The 13,484-nt window shown below is 36.1% G+C and overlaps 1 long non-coding RNA gene across 1 annotated transcript in view; it reads right to left on the bottom strand.

The window, feature by feature from the left end:
* The window catches only part of LOC107550221 (uncharacterized), a 43,206-nt gene extending 31,180 nt beyond the window's left edge, over positions 1-12,026 (bottom strand). Inside the window, exon 1 of the long non-coding RNA XR_001604635.1 lies at positions 11,897-12,026. This is a non-coding gene — a long non-coding RNA (uncharacterized lncRNA). The remainder of the gene's footprint in view (positions 1-11,896) is intronic.
* Positions 12,027-13,484: the final 1,458 nt, after the last annotated feature.

The raw sequence follows: 13,484 nt of genomic DNA, 5'->3' as shown, positions 1-13,484 counted from the left end.
CCATCTGGGCGTGCAAGTGTTTGTTTCACCAGCTGACAGAAAGCTCAAAAATCCAGTTCTCACTGCAGCAGCAGATGCTGCATCCAGCAACAAGCGTCTAAACAAACCTGATGGAGAGAGATAGGCATTGGAGGTGTAACCATGCATTTGGAGGCCAGCAAATCGAGCTCAGTGTAATACAGCAGCACTGGCTTACACTTCAGTTCAATTTAAATACATTTTTCCTACATCGTCAATTTCTTGTTAGTCTTTATAAAATCCCTTCAGCTGACAAAAGCCAGGTCCTTAATGACATCATCGTCCAGAAAGTGACATAATGGGTTTGATTTTAGTGGGAAATTATATAAATATCAGCAAACATCAGCAATGCTAAATATAATTAGCATTAGCATCGACATATTAGCAAGGTGTTAGCTGGATTGTCTCATTCTAAATCGGTATGATAACATCAGTGATCTCAAAGGTTGATTGATTTAAAATCTCACAATTAAAGTTTTGTCATCATGGGCTTCACCGCATAAAGACAAGTAGTCCTTTCAGACGAGCAACTGCACCATTCAGCGTCGTCCTCTGATATTTACTAATTTAAACATATTAAATGATTAGCGGAATTAGTATGCAGTAGGCTGGCCAATTTTAATTGTTTCAATACTTTCTCCATTTTTCAAAGACTTGGGGATATCTGGGATGTGAAAAGGAGAGAATTTCTGATATACTCATATACTTTTGGTTCAATTGGTTTTTTAATCGAAGATGTCATTACACAAACAGGCCAGTTGTTTGGAAACAGGCTGCAGAAAGCAAATTTCGCAAGCGTTTTTATGCACGTTCGCATTTTCGACACCAGAATAGCGCAAAAATTGGATGGAAACTTCGGTATCGACACAAACTCTTGCATTTTTTTTTGCTCTTTCCCTTTCTCCCCAGTCACTGTGGTTGGGAATATTATTGCGTTCATGTAGTTCAAATCAATTTCCATGCATAACAGTTGCCCCACAGCAACTAAAAGTGTCCAACATTTTTTCCAAAATAAATGGGCCAGTAAGCACAAAGATGCTTATTTGAGTGAAAATTCAATGACCAGTTATCACATTTGTCAAAAATCAGTAATTGAGCTCAGTTTGTTGTTTGGTTTGGAGTGAATGGAGAAACACATGATCAATTCCGATTCAGTCCAAAATAAAATCCCTAGCTAATGCCTGTAAATGGTGAAAATTTCCCACATAAAACAATTACTGTCCACAAAGACGTAAAATCAGAAAATGGACTTAGAATTTTAGCTTTAGCATTTTTAGTAAGCATGGCTACGGTCCAATCCTGTTCTAGCAAATATTCTGTGTTTGGGCCTGGACTCTCCATGGATTGGCAAGGGAACAGACAGAACCAACATGGCTTTGAACGCAGCGGTAGGGTGGGCCGGCTGCGCCAGAACCGGGCTTCTCCTTTTCTCTCGCTGTGTCTCTCTCTCGTTGTGTCTCTCTCTTGTTCCTGTCCTACTTTTCAGCCATCTGAACAAGAGCTCAGCTAATACAACATCGGTTGACCCAAATCTACGGGGGGTCTATCAGGTGATATACATGAAAAAAATTCCAAAGATTTCCCCAAGTGGAACGTAGTTTGTTATAGAGCGACATATGGAGCCAGGTGCAATTTCACAGCTGGATGTCGACACAGAGGTGTCAGATTGTGCCGGGTGTCAGAAGTGCAAATTAGGTTTTAGCAAAACATTTTACTCCAGTATGTAACATGTATGTAAGTTAAATGATTATGGCTAGATATGGATGTTTCATATTTCTAATTGAGGGCCCTATGTTTTCCACAATGCAGAAAATGCAGACAGAACTGTAGAATTCAGTCATAAAAATGCAATTTACAATATAACACAGAATGTCGCTGACTTTTGGATTATTAAATCAAAAGTAGGGCTGTACAATGTTATATGGACTAGTGTCTGTGAATATTGAAGTGCAAAAAGAGTGCTATTTAAATATGAAACTCTTCTGGATGAATCTGTGAATGAGCTGCATCTGGCACGCATGACGCTCCCGTCGTCTCAATATATGAGAACACAAACACATGAACTTCAGTCAGCTGCTCTGAGAGTCATTTCACCAGCACCGTTTCATTTGGTAAAACTATCGTTATATCATATACACACAGAAACTCAAAGGTCTTCATAACAACCTGTCAAAATAACCATTTAACTTAAATTGTGACAAGGAAATATATTAAATATAAGACATATTTAAGAATATATTACTGCTATACTGCAGAACATGCTTCTCAAAATAATAATAATAATAAAATCTTAAAAAACAATTTTTCTTAAGAAGTATAATTTTTCCTCCTATTTAATTTTAACAGTAAAACCCTGTTGTGCAGCAACAGGGTTTGGACCCTATTACTATAAAAATATAAATATAAATAATAAACTATTAAAATGTTAAAGTTGTATTAATTTAATTGATTAGACATGTTTTTGATTATTAAAATAATTATTTCATAGGGCCCTAAAAATAAAATTTTTGATCTTAAACGTTAATAAATTGTTGTGAAATTGTGAACTTGCATGATATCAATTAATTCGCCATGCTTTTTTATTCTTTTTTAATCTAGAAAAAAAAAAAAAAAATGGAAAGGATTTTGGGAGGAAAAAAAGTATTTCTAAATAATGTGTGTTTGAGGGATGCCGGTATAACAAAGCAATGCTAGCTTGGTCGATTTTGCTAATGTATGTTAGCAAATACACAAGCTAACATGATCTTGACAGCAAGAACTAATGCCTTTAATGGCTGAGAGATCTTACAGCATCTGACTGATGACATTACCCTGTGTTTACAGACAGTGTGGGTGAGGGTTGATCAGTTCTCCACTTTGCCGGTTCTCCATTGCTTGAAGAGTCGACTTCGAAAATATGTAGTTAGTTTTGGTATACAACAACTGGCTGTTGTCTCCTGAAAGAGTGCTGATGGAAAACAAAGGCTCAGCGGGACATTGGGTGGAGATGACGTGTCTGTTGAGCTCGCTTTGCCTGCTGCGTGTCAGTTTGTGTCTGGGCTGTCATTTTTTTGCACCCATCCCCCATGACAGAGTAAACACCACAGTACGAATGTCACCGCTGGCCACCAGCCCATCGTGTGCGTGTGTTTGTCCAACGAGGGTGTGTTTGTGCCAAAATTCCCTGTGTCCCTCTTGACTGAATTTTCACTGCCACTTATATGTCTCAGCGTGGCTTTCTTCCAGATACAACTGACATTGTCTCACTCTTCCTTTAGAGAAGAGCCCAAACATCCGCATCCTACACCCATCCTTCATCCTCCTCTTTTTTCGCCTTTCCGTTCTCTCATGCTATTGAGAGATGCTTTCAGTCTCATCGGATTGTTTTAATTCATGTCCTACTTCTGCTTAGTTGAAGCATGCAGAAATCCTCCAAATGTAGTGGAATGGCCTACTTACTTCCAGTGAATATAATATAGAAAGAATATGAAGTTCCCCCGACTGCTCCTCGTTCATTAGATCTGAATGCATTTTCGTAGTATATTGATCTGTATCACTGTTTCATTGAGAAATAAAGCTTGTCACCCTTGTAACTGCATTTAGAGGATATTCACAAAAATGAATTTATTTTATATATATTATATATAATATATCTCACTACTGTTCAAAAGTTTAGAATCAGCAAGATTTTTTGAAAGAAGTTTCTTAAGCTCACCAAGGCTTCATTTATTTGATTGAAAATACAGTCAAACTAAAAAACAACAGTAATATTGTGCAGTTTAATTCACATTTTTTTTCTATTACTTCTTTTCTATTTCCTCTAGCCATTACTCCAGCCTTCAGTCTCACACAATCCTTCATAAATCATTCTAATATGCTGACTTGCTCCAGAAACATATTATCAGTGTTGAAAACAGATATTTTAGGCAAATTAGGACATCTCAATGGCAAAAAGTGTCCCACTTTACATGAATTCACCTCTATATATTCAAGCTATGGAGCCTCAGACTTTGTTGTCTACACTTTGCCACATGGACTGTTATAGTAATAGTAAACAAGCATTCCAAAAAGACGAAATATGCATTTTCCAACTAGGGGGGCGCTGTTGAGCTGATCAGGCACATTGCTGCAGAACTGCAGTATTAAATCAAAAGATGTCCTAAGACATTAATGAGTTTTGGTAAGCCCTTCAAAACAGTGTGTGAAAATTCACACATTTCATCCAACATGGCTGACTTCCTGTTGGGCGGAGTCAGATAAAACAAATTAATTTTCTCCTACATGACACCATCAATGACCATACCGAATTTTGTCCACATCGTAGAAACTTCATCCCAACCACAGCTTGCATTTGGTGGCGCTATAGAGCCCCTCAACCACGCCCAAGCCCAAGCACTACATAACTTTCACATTTTTCACAGATCTGATGTGTCAGTTTCATGAGTTTGAGCATGGCAAAGGCCTCAAAAATGGGTGAAAATGAGAATGATAATAATGAGAAAAAAATAAAAATAAATAAATAATAATAATAGCAAAAAACATGCCAAAAACAACAGGGCTTTAGTAGAGGCTTGCACTGGAGCATTGAGTGTGCATTGAGCAAGCATAGTATGCATAGTGGCCATAAGGGGGGCACTCATGAGCATCCTTCTGAACCCAAAAATGACAAATAGGACACGCCATGGTCTTGCGGACTTAATGGCCAGGTGCAAACGGAGGCCATTAGATAGCCATTAACTAGTAAAAGTCAAGATAAATGGTGTTCACAACTCATTTACTTTCCAAAAATGTAGGAAAATGGCCATTACAAACTAGGATAGAGGTAAAATAAGGTGACCTCAACTGAAAGGGAAAGAGTTATTACATTTTGCTGGAAAATTTTTCATTGCAATAACGTGCAACAATGACTCATTCCCAAAATTACACATTAATTTAACACAAAGGGCACATTTTAGCTTTTTAAAGCTAATCTAACACCACCCCTTCACAAACTTTAGCTATTGTTCATAAAATAGATGAGCTGGTGTCAAATAAATACAAAGGCAAAAAAACAGGCTCTTACAGTGCCTCCTCCACAATTAGGAGATACAGAGAGAAAGCTGTTGATAATGTTAGCACTGTTAATGCTAGCATACATCACTTAAAGCAAAGAGAAACATTTTCTGTTGTAAAAACGTAGCGCTTATGCACGAGATGCTTAAAACACAGCGCCAAGTCACCTAAAGCTAGAGACAACAATCTAAATATGTATGACTATAGTAGCAAAGTGGATGAAATCAAAGGCACAACTTCTCAATTTTACTTTGGTAACTGTCTAACAACTAGCACAACACACTGTTAGCATGCTAACTAGGGCTGCACGATAAATCAAAATGGAATCGAGATCGCGATTCGACAGAAGCTGCGATTGGCATGCGTATCTTTCAGTGAAGCACGGTTCTGTGATCAGCAGTAAATCTCCATCCAAAGGCCAGAGGGCGCTCTCGCGCTGAAACTCCAAATACGCCTTGCAGAAGAAACCCAGGAAATGCCTATCGCTGCAGCTGAATAAACAGAAGATTCAACTGCTTTCATTGATTCAACGTGAATAATAAACACACGACTACGGCAATATACGGTTTATCTGAGTTCTTATTATTATAATTTTCATTAAAATAAAGTATATTTATAATGCAATGCCTTTATCACTGCTTAAATACTATGAAATATGTTGCGTGCCTTATTCTGTGTAAGAAGCCACATCATCTCACAGAAGGATTTATTTCAAACACTCGTCTGATGTTACGAAGTGAGTTTGGAGTAAAAATTAAATGTGGTATTTTCACATGCTTTCAGATGGAGCAGCATTTACTTCACAGAGCCGTAGTTCACTGAGAAGCTATGCAAACAGCTGTCATTATCGCGAATGATTTCCTCGATTTCAGAATCACACAATAAAATCGTCTGCGATTTTTTTGCGTAACTTGTCAGTGAACTACGGCTATGTGTAGTAAAAAGTTGCAATTACCTTTTTAATTTTGGGGAGAAAAAAATAAATCCGAATAAACCAAAAGTCAGAACTACAAGATTTAATAAATTCTGAGGAAGACGTGAGAAATAAACAGAAAAAAGGCTGGCTTCCATAAAAATGTGTAATTTCTTTAGAGCCATCAAAAAGCATCTGAATCATCACAAGACCCCAAACAAATTCATAACCTCTACCTTCAAAGGTCAAAACACAGAGCTGGTCTCAGAACCGTGACCTTCAGTAACCCTGTCCTCATACCTCCATCATAAGAACTTCTCACCCTGTCCATCTCCAGTATGTTCTTCAGCCTCACGCCAGCCCGTCCTGACCTGACCCAGCGTCTTTAGGACTGAGAGGCATATTTAACCTGTCAGGTTCTCCATCTGATATCTGCTGTTCCAGGTCCAGTCTCTGAGCTGTCAGCCAGATTCCTCACCACACTTTGAGTTGCTCCACAGACTGTCAGTCACATCTGAAGTTTGACTCTCCCTTCGGCTTATGAGAACAAGCTGATCTTTCTTAAGGACATCTCTACTAGATTTTTTTAGCAAGTGATTTGTTTTAGTTCTGCCCATAAAAGGTGACGTCATGACGTTTGGTTACAAAGCACACAAGAACCCATTAAAGAGCAATTTCCATTTTCGGTTGAACAATTCCTTTCACAAGATTTCTGAGTACTTGCTGATTTCCCCTGGGATGAAGTGGGATTAAAAACACTGATAGAGCCCCTGCTTAGTGACCTCACAGAGCCGCTCCATTTCAGAGATCCCACCATGACAGTTCAAATCCCACAGATCCTCACGCTACTCCCTCTCATTCAGGACATCCCATCGAAAGCTTTAGATTCAGTAACAAATAACTACACAAACAGATCAGCCTCAGATCGGTTAGACAATTAAGAACTATAAAATCAAGGTCCAATATTAACACTAAGCAAATGCCAAATGAGTCTAAAACAAGTGTTATGATGAGTAAATAGCAGTTTTTAAGGATTTTTCAGTTATTTATTAGATTGTTTATATCTTAATATAAAAACATTACAAACTATATGTAATAAACATAATGCAAAATACAGCTGGCTGGTTAAGTACATTTTTATTTTATTTTATTTTTTCAAATTTTTGCCATTTGCAGGTGTGGTAAAAAAAGTTCATTTTAAACCCTGAAAGAAATGCATCATGAAATCAGAAATTATTCTGTTCAGAATGAATCAATTGCATATTTTTACATTTTAATGAAAAAGTGTGAAGAAAAGACAAATACACATTTTATGTGGTAAATGTGCACAATTAGAGTATGAATGTAAAAAGTAAACAGTGTAAATTTTGATTATATTATTCTATATTTAATTTTATAATTAAATAATTAATATTAATATTATTATATAATTATATTATATTTTGGCAAGTTTTTTTTGTCCTTATATATAGCAGACAGGCAATTATTATTTTATTTATTTACTTATTTATGTATTTATTTATTTTTACACAATAAGACTAGTCTAGCAATGTGTAGGAAATGGGGTCACTTTTTATGTTGACTTTAAATTCTAATACTTGTGCATTGCACCGAATTTTAATTTGAAGTATATATTTATAATATACACACGCAAACACATATTTTATTACCAGTTTATAATTATAGTTTCTATGTGGCTTGTGGCCATGAAATTACACTAGCAAGCTTTTTTCTGATTTGTCTGGTGTACCTGAGCATCCATATGCATGGCCTGCCTATCAGTATGAACGTTAACAGCGAAATTAGAGTCAGAGAACGTGAACGAGACAGATCTCAGGAAATTAAAGTCATCACAGAACGACCCGACCCATCTAGAAAAGCACTCTCTGACCTGCACGACCCTTTCTGATGTTCTCCCTCCTCCTGCTGTCTTTTCAATCCCTTCATTCCCTACTCTCCCTCTCTCTCTCTGGACCACAATCCCTTTCGCCCTCTGGGTGACCTCTTCTCTGCCTCTGGACAGACCACTTAACTTTGCTTCCCCACCTGTGGAGCGGCAGAGGGAGCGGGTAGCACTTCAAAGCCCCGTGCAGTGATTGAGCACTGATTGCTGTGGGCCACTTGACTCATTTCATCTCATCTCAAGGAAAAAAAACTTCTGGAGAATGAGGTGGGAGGCAGATGGAATGCTGCGGAAAAACAGGCAGCTTCTACCTTTGATGGGATGAGCTTCCTTTGTAAGCCTATTTGAGCACCACTGAAATGGTCCTGACAACATTTACATAGCCAAACAATCAAAAAAGGACAATATATTACAGTTCTTCACAAGTTAAATGCAGAATACAACTATATTTACCCCGCTTTCATGTTGATACTCTAAATATAGTCTAGTCTAAAAATGTGGAGGTTGTTATGCTTTATAGAATTACATCTTAGGAAAAAAAACAGTATATTAAATTTTCCCTCACTCTTGATTACATTTACATTTGTTATTGGCAGATACTTGTGTTTATGCCAATACAATTGCAATGTGTTTATGCCAATTAGTAGTTGACCCAAAATTAAATTTGTCTTGATGTGCCAAGTTTGACTATGCAAAGGCAGGGAGAAATGATGGAAAAATTCTCAAATATGTATGGACTAAGGTTTATGGTACACTTATGGTTCCTTTTGGGACTTGAAATCAACTGGTAACTATATGTTCACTGTATGGAAAAGAGCAGCAGGAACAGTCTTCAAAACATCTCCAATATTGAGTTCTACCAAAAGACAAAAGTATATTTCGGTTTTTACATGTACATTAGGGTGTGTGTACAGTGCACAACATAAAAATTACAGCCAAATAGGACTTTAAATAGTTTGAGCATTTCAAGCGGCAGGTGACAAAACTGCATTAGTATGCTGTACAGTTATTGTTCTTGGTGACAGGCCTTTTGAATATGTCAGCATACTGCAAAAAATCTCCAATATCGAACAAAAGCTGAAAGTATATGTCAGTTTCTACAAGTACTTTTTGCATATTGTGCATGTGCAGCTCAGTTTTTCGAGGTATTATAAGAGATCCAAGGTACAAGTATGCGAAAAAGGTATACATATGTGTTTTTTTTTTTAATTGTCATCAACCAAATTGTAATCAGTTTTTATACCTATAAAAAAAGTGTCTTTAATATTGGCATTGATGGTCCCATGAAGAGCCTTTAACATCCATGGAAATTTTCCATTGTACTACGAGTTCTTCACACTAAGGAAAAGCAGTTATTTTAAGAACGGATCATTGAAAGATTCATTGTTCTTTCAAGAACTGTTCAGTAAAAATTTCACCTCTGTCCACGTCCCACTAGTTGTGACCCACCAGCCTTGAAACCTCAAAAGCCATACAAAAATGTATCAAAGTCTGTGATCTCTTTTAAAAATGTAATTAATTTTATGTCAGATTGTGGAGCTGATCTCCAGACTGATCTCAGTAACCTCAGCTCTGCTCATAAAGTGCTTACAACATGGACAGAATTCTATGTAGCAACTGATCGGTTGCCAAATGTTGTCCCCTGATGCCCTGCCACACACAGGCCTTCAGTGGCTTCACCGGCCCGGGGTTATATGACAGCATCTGAAACAATCAGGTCAAGGTCATATGTGTTCTTGTGTGCCACCTACTTGGGCGAAACATTAAATAAGATGAAATGACCAAAAGAGAGGACTTCTGCCTGAAAGAGTGTGGCTTGTCTGCTGTGAATGTGGAATGCTGTTCTTATGCTTGTGAGGTAATGTGTCGCATTTCTCGCGTTTCGGAGGGACCTGTTTGGCCTTTCCGTAAATTTCTCCTCAGGGATCAATAAAATATCTCTCTGTCTATTTGCTATTTCCTCATGCTTTGAGTTTAACCTTAAGTCCCTATAGTAAGATTTACGGCTGTCAAATGTAGACCAATATTATAAGTTTGCATGAGCATAGTTGTAATACAGTATCAAAAATTAATATTGCTGAATAATTTAGGTGGTTTTAAAAAATATTATAGAAATATTTTAATTAAAAATAAATAACATATTAAAAATAATAATATATTAAAATATAAATAATTCACCAATAAAATATAAATAATAATATAATAATAAAAAAGGAATGCAATTAATCAAACGCAATTAATGAATAAAAAACAAACAAACTGTAAATTGAATGAGAAAACAAGCAAATTAAAGGTTTGATAGTAAGAGCTTTATGAAAGGCTGTTACTGTGAATGAAACATTTATATAGATGAAACACTTATTTTATGTAGTGAAAATGATACTTTGTGATTGTGTGTATTGTAAACGTAAATGTTTGAAAAAGTGCACTTTTGATGATCTGTTGTCATATTAGTACTAAGAGTTTTGAAAATGAATATATATATATATATATATATATATATATAAATATAATATATATTACAATTAATATATATATACACACACAAGATATATATATACAAGACAAGAGCATGATAGCCTGAACTGAAACTTCCTGACTGACTGACTGACTGACATTCTTAAGAAACCACAAGCACAAAGTAAGCTTTGGTATACAAGTTCAGTCAGGAGTCATATATCAAAAATCAAAGATACGGTCGGTATCCGATTTTACAAACATACCCTTCTGGCCTACTACAAACACAACCAAGCCACAATATCCCATAAATCTGGCCTTTAAAGTGGTAGACAACAAAAAAGTGTATTGTTATTAGTATTAGAAGTAGTAGTAGTAACCCTGGTCATGTGATCGATCCGCACTGTGTAGATAAAAACAAGAGTTTTTCTTGGAAATGGATCTGAATAGAGCAGTGTTTCTCATCTTTGTACGATTAAACAATATTTTGAACAATTCAACAATATACACAGCCTATATTTCCTACCTCCGGAATGAAAACAAAGCTGATCTGTTTCAATTCAAGGAGTACAATTCAGGAATTAAATTTGTGGATATAGATAAAAAAAATACTTAAAACTTAATTTGTGTTTTTTTTCAAGAATATTTATTTGGTAAATAGCCACTTTGTGACCTGCAACTAACTAACAGTACATTATCCGTTATGTACCTTATTTTATCTTAAAACATTATAAGTCATCTTGAAGTTACATCCGCCTGGTTGAGAACCATGAATCTAGAGTATCCAGCTCATAATTTTACTCATATTTCCAAAACTGCCGTGCATTTCTTAATGTCTAAAACTTCACTTGAGCAAAAAATGACTGAGTGCACCTTTAAGCTCAATAAAAGAAAACAATACTGAGCCCAACAGCCGGGCTCGGGGCCTAAACGCACCATTGGTGGGTAGCTAGTAGACTGTTTACAGTATACCTTCCGCCCACAGCATCTATAAAGTAGGCTACATATTAAAAGCATGTTTAGATTGAATAACCAAAGAGCATTTCTGACACACATAAACCAAGGCATGCTGATTTCTGCTTGGGACTTGTGCATATAGAGGCAATGAACAAGAAAGCATCCACTTTCATCCTTCTCTCACATCAGATATGACATATTTGATCATTATTTTGTAATCCATAAACGTATTTTTCTGTTCAGTCTGTTACGCAACAGTCCCAGCCCATACTAATATACAGCCATGCCCATATAATGTGTCTACAGACAAAGAAAATTCAATCCCCAATCATATCGCAATGCATTTGATGATGATGCGCCGAAAAGATGCCCTTACCACAAAGCCACCAGAATAATCGGCCATTTATTATCCCACCCAAGTTCCTTTGTTCAAACTGGCCTTGATTGGAAAAATAAATAAATAAAAACACTGTATACCCGCAAGATGCGTCTAATAGCGGTCCGGGCACGTACAGAAGACAGGTGCACCTGCCCCGGGTGCGCAGCGATTCCTACAGCCTCTTATTGCACACGGATGCTCCTTATGCCAGCAGCCTATTATTTAAGACGCGTCTTACCGTTCCTCAGTCAGTCCTCAGTGTATTCCTCATCGTCCATATAGCAGTCCGTTCGAGAATGGCTTTAAAATCATATGCCCAGCCCGTTGTATTCTTTCACATCCTCATGTCATTCACTGATGCAGCAGTGGCAACGAAGACACGCCCACCTCATTACCCCCTCTTGAATGACGTAGAGGAGCAACAGACTCCGCCCACAGTCCACTCACGCCTATTGAATGGCGTTATAAATGAGCTACAGACTCCGCCCACTTTTGGAAAACAGCTGCCTGTTAGGATTGCTATCACAGTCTGTGGTGTCACACTTTTTTATATACATGACTATAAGACGAAATTGTTTTCTATGAAAACAAAAGGCTATCAGAACATACTGTTATTTATTAATATTTATTACATTATATAGCCTCAATAATATCGGTAAACTGTTTCCCCACAGTTGTTTTTGCTTTAGAATAGCCTACTCTTGCACCTTTTTATTTTTTTATATTTTTCATTACCTATTTATATTCAATGAACATAACAATATCCAATTTTACAAAGCTAGTACGCAATTGAAACAATCGTTCAACTGTTCTTTTATTAAAAAATAGAAAAGCAGAATAGAAAAAATGAAATAAAAGTATTATTTCTAAATATTGTTGTTTTTAATAACTAATATTGACATTTGACATTTATTTGAATAATTTATTACTCAGATCTGATTTCCTCAATAAGAATTGTATTTTAATGGATGACTTTTTTATTAAATGTCAATCAACAGATTAGCATTGATTGGTTAATCATTTACAATTAGTCAGTTGTGTCATCATATTCTGATTAAAAATGTTCAACAAAGTACCTGTTGGATAGCTGTTTTATTATTATTATTATATTTTAATATTATATTTATTACTTTTATATTATTATTATTATTATACATTCAAAATATAGTAAGTCATCTAAAAACAAACAAATAAACAATATGGGCAGTTACCATAATGCCACGACACTGAATTTAACTAAAACCTTTGGTATTTTGCCGAAGAACAGAATTTTTTTTCTGCTAAAAAAATGGAGAGCATGTTGAGAACTGATATATCAGCAATAGCACACACTCTACCGCCCTCTGCTGCTCATCTGTCTTCATAGGTTTGAACAGAGCTCGTTACAGAACATAGTTTTCCAAAACATAGTTTTCTTTTTCGACATTGTCATTTTTATTTTACTTTCGTTCCATTTCTTTTAAATCCTTTATACTAAAATATTGTACAAATATATCAAAATATGGCAAGATATCAATATGATACAATGAGAATATTGTTTTAGGCCGCTTAGCTCACACAATCTGTTTATTGATTAGGCCAAGACAGATTCACAGGAGTTGAAGTTGTCTGGGACAGAAAAGAGAGAAACACATGAGACAACAAGAGCATTCAGCATATACATTTCCTAAATCTGGAATGTATGAAGTTAATGTATGAAGTCTAATTTGAAAAAAAAAAAAAAAAACTCATATCACATCTCATGTAGTTTGTCAAAAGAAATCAGCAGTGTGAGAGGCTATAAAGGGAGATTCTATACTTAAATCAGACTTTGTGCTAAAACCCAA

Source organism: Sinocyclocheilus grahami, unplaced genomic scaffold, assembly GCF_001515645.1.
Source record: "Sinocyclocheilus grahami isolate Dianchi unplaced genomic scaffold, SAMN03320097.WGS_v1.1 scaffold392.1, whole genome shotgun sequence".
Lineage (NCBI taxonomy): Eukaryota > Metazoa > Chordata > Actinopteri > Cypriniformes > Cyprinidae > Sinocyclocheilus > Sinocyclocheilus grahami.
This window is presented reverse-complemented; position numbering and strand designations above follow the sequence as displayed.